Source organism: Cornus florida, unplaced genomic scaffold, assembly GCF_030987335.1.
Source record: "Cornus florida cultivar Cherokee Brave unplaced genomic scaffold, ASM3098733v1 CherokeeBrave_3.0.0_Hap2_Chr06, whole genome shotgun sequence".
Lineage (NCBI taxonomy): Eukaryota > Viridiplantae > Streptophyta > Magnoliopsida > Cornales > Cornaceae > Cornus > Cornus florida.
The window spans coordinates 89,638,714-89,650,833 of record NW_026775576.1 but is presented as its reverse complement, the minus strand read 5'-3'; the positions used below and the strand labels follow the sequence as shown (position 1 = coordinate 89,650,833).

Below are 12,120 nucleotides of genomic sequence, written 5' to 3'. Positions count from 1 at the left end.
AGGTTTGGAGCTAACCATGTAAAGATAGGATTATGATTCATGAAAATAAGGAATATAATTTGAGGTTTGAAAATTCATGTAATCTAAAGATACTTACAGCAATAACTGTTGCATTCCCAAGAATGAGCTTATCAATGTCCAAGCGACTTGCCCTGTTAGAACAGACCTCATACACAACAATCCTCGCTGATGGAAACCCTCGTGCATTTCCTTGGGCCAAGCCATAAGAACTTCTGTAATGTATCATTTGGTAAGAACTCGTGCTGATGGATTCAAACGAGCTCTTTTGCTGATGCATCTGTAGAAGATAATAAAATAATTAATTCATCATCTTTGTGAAATAAATAAATTCATGAGAATTTTTTTGTCGATTTCTAAATAGATATAACTGTTCAAGTAATTAGTTTTATATGTCTACAAGAACCATGAGTGCAGCATAACTACACTAGAAAGTTTTTAAATGCTTATATGCCATAATTTTCTCACCCTGTATTTTATATCAAAAGGGGTAGAGGAAATTCAAGAAATGCAGTTCATGTCTGGGTGTCAGCGATGATTAAAACTTTTTTATGTTGTGTTTGCAATAAAGGATTTGGAATAAGCAGATTTAGTGTTTGGGTTGGATCATTATAGATAAGGAAGAGCTTAGATTGGAGTTGTTACCATTGCACTAAACAATGATCTCTATCAGAAATCTTTAACATGAGCAAAATTAGTAGTTAATTATCATTATATTTAATTGAATAACAATAGGTGATGGAATTTAATGCTTGATGTCCTCCCTGTAATGGCCCAACTTCCCACTTAATTAGTATATCTTATTTTTTGAGTACTTCAGTGAGAATAAGATAAAATAGACAGAAATAAAATTGATAGTGTGAGGTCGAGCCAACATGCTCGACTTTGCTCATATCCTTAATTTTATATTTTGCAATCCTGCAGGCTTCATTTTGTCCCCTCATTTTCTTAAATGAAATCATATTTTTTTAATTTTTTAATTTTTTTAATTTTTATTTTTATTTATTTTTTTATTTTTTTTCATAAGTAGAAAATTTATAATGAACAATATGATAATGAAGTTTCACATGGCAGAATTGACCCAAATGTCTCCATCTTATGCGATGCTAATAACATAACTGAATAAAGTTATAGATTTTCTAGAAATTTTTACTTTTAAAGGAATCCATTATTAACAAGTGACGACATAACACTTGTTCATTTCAAATGAAATGCCCCCCGTCATAGCCAAGTTATCTAAAATTAGTGTTACAAATTAGTGAAAGATGTCAGTAATAGTGGCCACAAGAGCATTACTTTGCATGATTAAAGGTGTGAAAAAAAAATGAAAAGATAAAGGCAGAATGAATGCAGTTCATTGTTAAAAGGTACAACAATTAAGTACACTGTTAAGACGAGGGAAGTACACAAACATGGAAATCCAATGAAAGTCAATAAAGTACTCGAACAAATACAATATTTTATAAGGTTCGGCCAAAACCAATTTTCATGCACAAAAGAGAAAGAGATTTCACTATAAAAAATAGAGATCTCAAAAATATTACAGGACCAATATATATATATATATATATATATATATATATATATATACACTCCCACTGACCCATAAAAAATGGACTTGAGTCACAACTCGTAAAATATAAAGTTAATCAAATTAGGGATTTGAGAGACAAGACCTAACACCCTCTTCAATATTTTAAAATTTTATAATGCTGCATTTGGGAGCACAAAATTGGACGCCTTAAATATGAAATTGGAGATTACTTACACATGGTATAACCATAGCAAATAGCAAATACGATTCTTAACTAATATTCTAAGTTTTTACAGGGTATTTGATTGTAACATACCTTTGGCTTTTTTGGGTTTGTTCAAACATTGAATTTCAGGTTCCACCGTGTAGTTGTTGAAGCTACAAATCTTGCCTTGTGCTTCACATCTGCCACAGTTTGGCGTGGACCAATTGAGTTGAAGGTTAACTTTCTGGTAAAAAATGTGAAAAGGAACTGAGGAAATATCACCGATCTTGGTGCATTTTGTTGACCAATATCTTCACTGAAAGGGAAAGTCCTATCCCTATTTGGTTCTTGTTAACCTCATCTGATATGTGTGTTCATATATGGTCGGGTCGGGTCTACACAGGCACACAAAATAAATTATACCGAGTATATATATTCAAAAAAAAAAAAAAACTCCTTAAAATATCATTAACACTAAGGACAATATTTAAGTCATTGTAGATATCTTGATCTTAGTGGTTAGTGCTTTCGATGAATTTTGGGAGTGCCAGATTTCGACTTTTTGCACCTACTAATCTAATTTTTAATCCTTCTTACTTTGTAACAAAAATATAGATTTCGACTTTTTGTATCTACTAATCATATATATATATATATTTATATTTAAGTCATCGTTAGTGGGGATTTACAACATATTTACTTCAAAGGTGATAGGTAATATTTACTTACCAAATTAGGTAATTTGATTATTATTTATAATTTAAAAATTAAAATAAGACGTATTTATTTATTACTGATCTACGTTATAAATCCTTATTAGTGAAAAGACTTCAATATTATTCTTCAAGCTAATAGCATTGAAAACATTTCATGATATTTATTATAAAAAAAAACCTAGCAATGCGGTCTTTAATATTTTCTGAGTAAACATCATGAAAAAAAGCAAACCCGACACTGTATAACAATGGCCAGAGATGGCATTTGTAGTATTGAATACTTGAAAGATATTTTAGATAGAAAAGCGACAAACCCGATTTTGTCCGTATTTTTCTATTTAAGCAATTAATTTCTTAAACTGTTTTTTTATTTTTTTATACCTAGCCATAATTTTGAAATGACAAAATTATCAATTTAATATATATATATATAGGTAACATAAAATCGATTTGCTCGATTGGAACTAAAAAGATCGCATTTTTCCGGAGAGATCTGATGACCTGGTCGATTGAATGGTTTAATCAAACCCACATAACATAGGTTCGGACTTCGGAATGCTGACCCTAAAGAGATCTATTATCGTTCAACTTGATTTTGGTATATATTCAATTGATTTGTTCTCTACTGTTTTAGGTTTTCTAAGTATTTTTAATATTTTCGAATCAATCCTAGTTTTCGGTTTTCATGTTTGACGGATGTTCTTCTTACTGGTTGCTTTAATTTTTTTTTTTTTTTAGAATATTTGTTTGTGATTGTTAAAGATATTGAATGTATTGTCTGATCAAATATTCTGATTTATTTTTTGGTGTACTTGTCAAACTGTGTAACCCTCTTTGTTTAACTTTTGTTTTCTCTTGAACTCATGTTTGTTTTTTTTTTTTTTTTTTCCGATGGCAGGACCCTTTGAACCCACCCCAGGAAATACTGCAGCTGACACCACAGTTATAGCACTAGGTTAGTTGATGAAACTAAAAGGCTTGGTAGAGGACTTGAACTCATGGTTTTTGGTTTGAGAGTAGAAGATGGAACTATTTCGAATGATCCGTTTCTACATGTCTATAGTGTTTAACTTTGAATCTTTCTGTCTTTTTCACATGGAGTCTATTGGCGCAAGATTGAGTTGTTTGGTAACTGATTTCTCATATTATAAGGATAGGATGAGTTGTCAAATTTTCATTGGATGTGAAGATTATACTAGCCAACAGATATTCTTAGATAACACATGAAAATGTGCCTCTTTCATTTTTATTAAATGAAAAAAAATAATAATAAATAAATAAAATTATTGTAGTTTAAGAAGGAAAAAGCCGAAGTATTTGTTAATGCGGACGGAGCCAGTAGATTTTTGCCTTGAAATGACCTGAAAGAAACCTAATAAAGACGTGTTGCAATGACACATGCATGGAGTAGGAAGTAGGTCGATTGGCTTTTTTTGTCGATGGAATTGTGGTGGTGCATACCTAGATGCCTTGGGTTGATCGGCTTGGCCTGCATGTACGCAGCGAATCTGCAATAAATGGTGTGAACTGAAGTGAGTGTGACTTGTGCGGTTGAAATCTCATATTATAAATACTTCATTTTAAATTTATTAAGCTGTCCCTATTTATAAAATTTAGTTCTTGTTTTGTTTGAGAATTATCAAAACCAATGAAATCAGAATGATGGGACACCATTTTATTTTTATTTCTCATCTTATAGTTTAAAGCGTGGTAAACATGTGCCAAATCACTAATTTCAGGTGCCTCTGCAATTTTATTAGAGAAAGTTTTACAGACAGTATCATGCATGCCACTGTTGCACACTGGATCAGTTTTCCCCATATCACATTAATATATTTAAGTTAATCCAAATATGCTTGTGCATTAGTATTAATCATCCCCATATCCTCCGCAATTGCTGACTTTTTTGTGTGGGCAAAGCACCCCTTTTTATCTTTAGAAGTTTTATGAGTTTAGCAAAGTAATAACCGAATTCTGTCGGAAAAAAATACTCTCAAAATTTGTAACCAATTCTTGTGTTGAAAATCTCTGTCTCTCTCTCCATGTCTCGAGGAAGTCTTCTAGGTTGTACTTCTCATCCAGATACCTCAAGTTTGGAATGCTAAGGAAATTCATCAGTGCGAACCTTCTTCTTGTGGCAATAACCTTAACATAAGCAATCCCTTCCGATTAGCAGGTGATCAACAACATTGTGGTGATCATAGGTATGAGCTGGCTTGTGAAAACAATCTTACGGTAGCATATTTCCATTCGAACAAATATTTTGTACAAGCTATCAACTATGGTAACTTCACAATCGGTCTGGTCGACCCCGGTGTACACAAGGATAATTGCTCCTCCATTCCTCGTCACTCTTTAACCCAATACAATTTCAGCTTTGAAGATGATCCCTATAGCATTTCTAGATATATATATATCGGACAGACCCAAAGAACATTATGACAAAGCCTATAATTTTTTTAAGTTGTCCAAATCCAATGGGTTCTCCTCTCTATGTGAATTTTTCACCTTGCAGTGGAATAAACTTTGCTTCTTTAAACTCCTCTAGCAGGCATTCTTATGTTAATATTGGGTACCTAAATGTATTGCATGTGATGGACTTGTGCCCTGTAGACCTAATTTTTATGACATTGTTGCCTGTTAATGAAGATGAGGGTAACCTTTCATTTGCACTAGTCAATCAAAACCGTGATCAATTCGATAAGAAGGTGCGGGATCTGTTTCCAAAATTGAAGATTTGCTTCCAAAATGATCTAGACCTGGGAGCAAGTTTTTTTCACATAAATATTGAAGATTTGTATCAACCTTATTAGAGTGTGTGGCACATTGTGGAGAGAGAGAAATACACGAGAGATTGTGAGATTGATGTATTGTGCGAGAGATTGATGTATTGTGAGACAAAGAGCAGATCGTAGTCCCGTAACATCCATCATTGTTATTGATAGTGAATATTCCGGTGCGTTCCGTGAATATTCCGGTGCGTTCCGTGGGCATAGGCAAAATAATTGTGCCGAATCATGTAAATCCATGCATTCTTATGTTATTGTTTTGTTTCTCAAATATTATTACCAACAACTGGTATCAGAGCATCCCATTGTTTCCCCAACATCCACCACGTCAATGTTGTTCACCTAGTCCGGTTTTGTGCTGATGGGGAAAATATTAGTCCTTACTTTTCATTTGAAATCACTTTGTTAGCCATAGAATGCTAGTTAGTATTACGCTCAAATGTGACACTATTGTTTAAGCTTGCATTATAAGCAGTGCTGACTTTTTGTGTGGACATAATCAATTCACAAGACCCTCTCTAGCTTATTATCTATCCTTAGGAGCCTTCTGAGTTCAGCTTCTCATAGCAAAATTTGAAACGAATTCTTGTGCTGAAAACTCTCAAAATTTGTAATCTACCAAGTCTCTCTCCATCTCTCCCTGTCTGGAGGAAGGCTTCTAGGTTGCCTCACAGCCCTTCTACTACTCATTCAGCTACCTCAAATTTCCATTGCTAAGCAAAATCACAAGTGTGAACCTTCTTCTTGTGATAACCACCTTAACATAAGCTACTCCTTCCATTAACAGGTGACCCAAGACATTGTGGTGATCAACGGTACGAGCTGGATTGTGAAAACAATCTTACAGTAGCATATTTCCACTCAAATAAATACTATGTTCAAGCTATCAACTATCACAACTTCACTATCCATCTAGTTGATGCCGATGTACTAGCACACAATAAGCGTAATTGCTCCCCCTTTCCTCGTCACTCTTTAACCTATGCCAATTTCAGCTTTTTTGAAGATCCATATACCATTTATAGAGGTGGTTTTTTGTCAGACCCAAATCAAAAAATTATATCAAAGCCTATAAAAATTTTAAGTTGTCAAAATCCAGTGGATTCTCCTCTCTACGTGGAGTTTTCTCCTTGTATGAGTATTGGAGGAGTACCCTTTGCTTCTAATTCCAACTCCTCTAGAAGGAGGTACGTTCATATTGGTCACCTAAATGCATCAAATGCGAAGTACATGTGCACTACTCCAGACCTCATGCTTATGACGTCGTTGCCGGGGATTAATGAAGAAGAGGGTAACCTTTCAATTGCACAAGTCAGTAGTGCCTTGCTTTATGGATTCGAGCTTTGGTGGATTAAGGCGAACTGCAGGGGATTTTACTACTTTGATCAACAAGATCACTTTCATTGCTTTCCTTTGGTAGGACATGGTGTTTTTTTTTTTTCTTCATATATATGTGTGCTTTATTTTTCTAAATTTTTGTATATTGTTTTCTAAATTTGCAGATTATGCTAATATATGTGTTTTATTTGTTTGTCGTGTACACATAAAACTCTCACAAATAAATTGTCGAGTATTATGTGTTTAATCAATTATTTTATTTTGTTAAGATTCAAATCTATTTATGTTCAATTTAAATATCAGTTAAAGTTTGATAGATTACATTTCATAATGGCACATGAATTTGTCATATATATATTTATTTATTTATATCCTAGCAACAAACTCAATACAACTGTAATAATTCTAATTTTCAGCATTTTAGAATTTTCTGAAAATTCGTTAATGCAAGGGCATTTTCGTCTTTTCACTTTACCATCCGGGTTTGTGGTTGGGTCCAGTTACATTTCCTACATTTTAATTTATGTGGTGATGTAGCATTTGTATGGTGCAATTGTGTATTTGTGGTGTAATTAGAGACAAAAAAATAAAGAGAAAAGGAAAATAATTTCAAGTGGGGCCCACCACTAACTTATTTGGCCAAGAAATCTTCTTTTCTTTCTCATTTTCTTTCTCTTTCCCGTATGCTCTCTCTCCCTCTCGGTTCCTTCTCTTTTTCTTTCATTTTGGAGACAAAAAACTTTGAGGTTTGATTACTCAATCATCTTTCATCGGATTTAGGAACCGTTTGAGGCGAAACGAAGCTTGTAGCGAGCTCTACGCATCCATACTATCAATTTTCAGTTTTGAGTCTTCCTTGGAGCTCGAATTTGGAGGACCTATTCTAGGGATTTCGGCTTGGATTGTGAGGTAGGGACATCTTAAGCCATAGAATCTTGCTCTATAATGAATCATGCTCCTCTATGTGTGTTATAGCATGTTTAATTGTTATTGATTTTGATTAAAATGATTTAATTGACAACATGCTAGTTATGTAAATGTGTATAACATGGTTGAATGAAAAGTATGTCTATGTGATGGTTGTTTACATTTTTTTTTGAGGTTACTAACATGCTATAATGATGCCATGAGAACATGCTTATTTATTATTGTGCTAAGTTTCCATTTGTCATTATATTGAAATCATGACATGAGTCTACATCTCATTGGGTTGCATGAAAAAGGGAAGTGGTTGTCTTGAAATGAAAATGGGGATTTGGGAATGAATGTTTTGGAAAAAAAATTGGTTTTGACAAACCCGGTCGCTGCGGGGTTACCAACGGGCCGGAGGTTAATGTAGCCTAGGGAGGACTAGGAAGAGTACCCTAGCGTGGTTGAGCTATTTGGACCCCTCGACGGCGCCACGGGGTCACCAAGGGCCTAGGGACGGTAGCCAATCCTCCTCTCGTCGCGGCGGGGTTACCAAAGGGGGTTACATTAACTTTGAACGTGATGGTTTTGAGAATGAAAACGGGGAGTGACTTTAGCATGCATTGCATCTCACTCCATTTGCATTTGTGTGTGATTGAATTTGACTTGTACTTGTAATTATTTTTCCCCTTCAATGCATGTCCCCAATCTCCCATTGGCGTATGCTTTATTTGGATTCACTAGGACACAAGAATTGTGTCTTAAGTGTCACCTGCTGAGCTATATGCTCACTCCTATATCTATATATATATTTTTCAGGTCTTGGAAAGGAACTGGTGGATGACAACCCACCTCAAGCTTGAACGGCGTTAGAAGTCCACTTTTGTATCTTTGTATATTCCCCATTATTTTGTAAAACACTAGAAGTGCAAAGATGTATAATTATTTTGTGGAACTTTGTCATGTAATATAACTAAAGTATTGATGATGTTTTGGATGGGGATTTGATAGTATGCAACTTATTGATGAATGGATGGATAATCCTAGTTTGAAGCATTGTCTAGATTAGTTGGTTGTATCATTATCTTTTGTTGCCGTGAATTCGGAATTTGAGTCATGACAGGTTAAAAATGCAATTAAACAGGTTGTGATAGGCCTATTTTTAGGGGAGGTCATGCCAATTTTTTTTTGTTTAAAAAGTATTAGTTTTGAGTCGTTACAACAACTGCATCTCCCCTTGTAGGCACTTTAATCATAATTTTTGTACTTTAAAAGGTGAGTACCACTCTACTACAACTCTTAGTAATTTTTTTTTTTTTTTAATATATTTTATTATTTTATTTTCTAGGTAAAACAACCTCAACAATCAGTTGACCAATTTATCTTATCTTTTAGGGTGGACTAGTGCATAGTTACTAGTTAAAAAGATGGTTACTTCTCACAATTGTGACCTTCAAATTTCCTTTTGAAATAAAATACTGTATTTATCTTAAACATTTTTTATATTGTAACTCGTAAATCTGTCATCCAAGGCCTTGTAGTATAGTGGAATTTCCTCACATTTAAATTAAAAATAGAAGTATACTTACTTTTCTAATCCTTAGAATTTAATTCTAAATTTTCTGTCGCCTTTAAATACCATTAGGGTGAATTGTCAAAAGGAGACTCTCCCAAAGGAAAAATAAAAAATAAAAAATCTAAGAATTCTCATTCTCTACTGGTTTCCGGCATAGAGGAGGTAAAGGGGTTGCGTTTTTCAGTTTTATCTTTCACCTACAAAAATGATGTTTGTCATGTTATATATATATATATGTATGTTCAGTGGTGTTAATCTGTTAGCATACTTACTTTTAATTGTATCTTTAGAATCTAATCCCATTTTTTATATTATCTTTAAATACCCTGAATTTTCAAAAGTGGACACTCTCTCAAAGAAAAAAGAAAAGAAAAATATAAGAATTCCCATTCTTTGCAATAGGCTACTGGTTCCCGGCATGAAAAAGGTAAATAGCTTGCGTTTTTCAGTTTTATCTTTAACCTAGAAGAATGATATAAGAATGATATTTTTAGACACCTAGCCACTAAAATTATGTTTACTTATACGTAAATCATATTGGTTAATTTTTTAAAGGAGAACTGAATGGACATCATCACGCTACATTAAAAATTGCCAATTAAGCTGCCATGGCACGCACCTCTCTGCGAATTCTTATTTTAATTAGTCAATGAACTTATATTTCAACCATCTGAAGTCAATAAAAAAAACTTTAGTCATATATTTAAGAAAGAAATTATATTTCAAGAAAAATAAATTTTATTTCGTGTGAAGAAAACTGTGGCATTTATGCTAATTTTTTATCAACTTTGGATTGCAGAGAATGAGCACCCAAAATCTTAGATTTTTTTTTCTTTTTTCCCCTTTGAGAGAGTGTCTATTTTTGATAATTCACCCATTTAAAGGTAATAGAAAAAATGAGCAAGTTCTCTAAAATAGTAAAATGAAAGGTTTATGTTGAATTAGATTTTAAGATTAGAATTAAAAGTGAGTATACTTTTTTTTAAGAACAGCTGAACACTACTGTATATATATATATTAGTGTTCTTTATATATTGATTACCTACTAATTAGTAAGGTCAGGTATACTTTACTGAAAACGATATAATATATATATATATTTTTTCTCTTTTTCTCTTTTGAAAGGTGATATAATAATATGTTTTGACAGTCTTCTGTCATATGTTCTTTCTTCTGGACACTTAAAAGTATGGTTTCTTCTTATAATTATACATCTATTGTCTCCGACTTTACATCTACATGTTTTTTTTATTTTTTTTTATTTTTAAGGCAATTCAGGTATTCTCGGACTCCCGCGCTACGTTATTTTAGGTAAGAGAATTCTTTCCCCAAGCAATTGGTTCTTAATTAAGACGTACATTCATCACAATTCTTTTTGGTATATTTCTCACTTTGTGCATCTTTGCTTGCTTTTGTCGATTATATTTCAGGGATTGTGTTGGCAGCATTGGTCATCGGTGAGAACACGTCTTTCAGCACTAAAATATACCTACACTCCATTTATTTGGATGTAAAATATTTTTTATTTTTTTATTATTTTTTGATGTTTGACACTAATGAAATATAGACAAAGAAAAAAAATACTAAAACCTAACAAAATAATTTACTCAGCAAATTTCGACAAGTTATTTTATACCCACATGCAATGGAGTCTTTTTCAACATTGACCTAAAACTTTGCTAAATACTAAAAAATAAAATAAAATTTATTTTTTTAAAAAAATACTTTACATCGAAACAAAAGGAGCCTTAACTTAGAAATGTTAGTATAAAAAATATTTATGTAGAAGAAACAGGGCAAATTACAGAATTTAAAAATGCCTATGATATCAAGGAGTAACAGTTATAAGTTCCTCAGGTTATGATTATCTTGTAATATGCGTACACAGGATTAAATATTGCTATGAGAATTATTTGTGGAATTCCGATTGGATTGACGTTTGGATTGACTGTCTTAATCTATCAATTGCGAAGAAGGCATGTATCAATGTTCGATGATACTGAGAATTACTTGCGAAGTAAGAACAACTTCACTCCTCTTAGGTACTCTTATTCTCAAATTAGAAAGATGACAAATGGTTTCAAGGACAAATTGGGTGAAGGAGGTTAGGTTGCATGTATAAAGGAAGGCTTAGAAGTGGCAGTCTTGTAGCTATCAAAATATTGGACAAGTCTAAAGCTAATGGGCAAGAATTCATCAATGAAGTGGCTACCATCGGAAGAATTCACCATGTCAATATAGTGCAACTAATTGGATATTGTGCGGAGAGGTCTAAACGTGCACTTGTGTATGATTTTATGCCTAATGGATCTCTTGAGAAGTACATTTTTCTTAGAGAAAAAGGAACTCTGTCCTTGAGTTGTGAGAAAATGTATAGGGCTTCTGTTGGAGTGGCACATGGGATTGAATATCTACATCGGGGTTGTGACATGCAAATTTTACATTTTGATATCAAGCCTCACAACATTCTTCTTGATGAGAATTTCACTCCAAAAGTTTCGGATTTTGGGCTTGCAAAATTGTATCCGACAGATGATAGCATTGTGTCTCTAACGGCAGCAAGAGGAACAATGGGTTACATGGCTCCAGAATTGTTCTATAAAAGCATTGGAGGTGTTTCATACAAAGCTGATGTCTATAGTTTTGGAATGCTGTTGCTTGAATTGGCGGGAAGAAGGAAGAATTTGAATGCATTTGCCAACCATTCAAGCCAAATTTACTTCCCCTCATGGGTTTATGACCAAATTATTGAAGGAAATGACCTAGAAATAGGAGATGCCAATGAAGAGGAAAGGAAAGTTGTAAGGAGGATGATAATAGTGGGATTGTGGTGCATACAAATGAAGCCAAGCGATCGTCCTTCAATGACTAAAGTTGTGGAGATGCTAGAGGGAAATGGTGATTTCCTACAAATGCCTCCCAAGCCTTTTCTTTATCCAGAGCAGATGCCAGCTGAAGATGGTGGAATCAACACTGAGCTTCCAATTAATTTGGGCGATTCTATTGCTTCCATCACTTTGGATATAAGTGCTTAA

At 33.5% G+C, this 12,120-nt stretch overlaps 1 long non-coding RNA gene and 1 pseudogene across 1 annotated transcript; both read left to right on the top strand.

The window, feature by feature from the left end:
- The first annotated feature begins 6,685 nt into the window (after positions 1-6,685).
- On the top strand, positions 6,686-8,565 carry LOC132312744 (uncharacterized). The gene is made up of 2 exons (XR_009483318.1): positions 6,686-7,509; positions 8,329-8,565. It is a non-coding gene; the product is annotated as an uncharacterized LOC132312744 (long non-coding RNA).
- Positions 8,566-10,972: 2,407 nt separating this feature from the next.
- On the top strand, positions 10,973-12,120 carry LOC132314550 (rust resistance kinase Lr10-like; annotated as a pseudogene).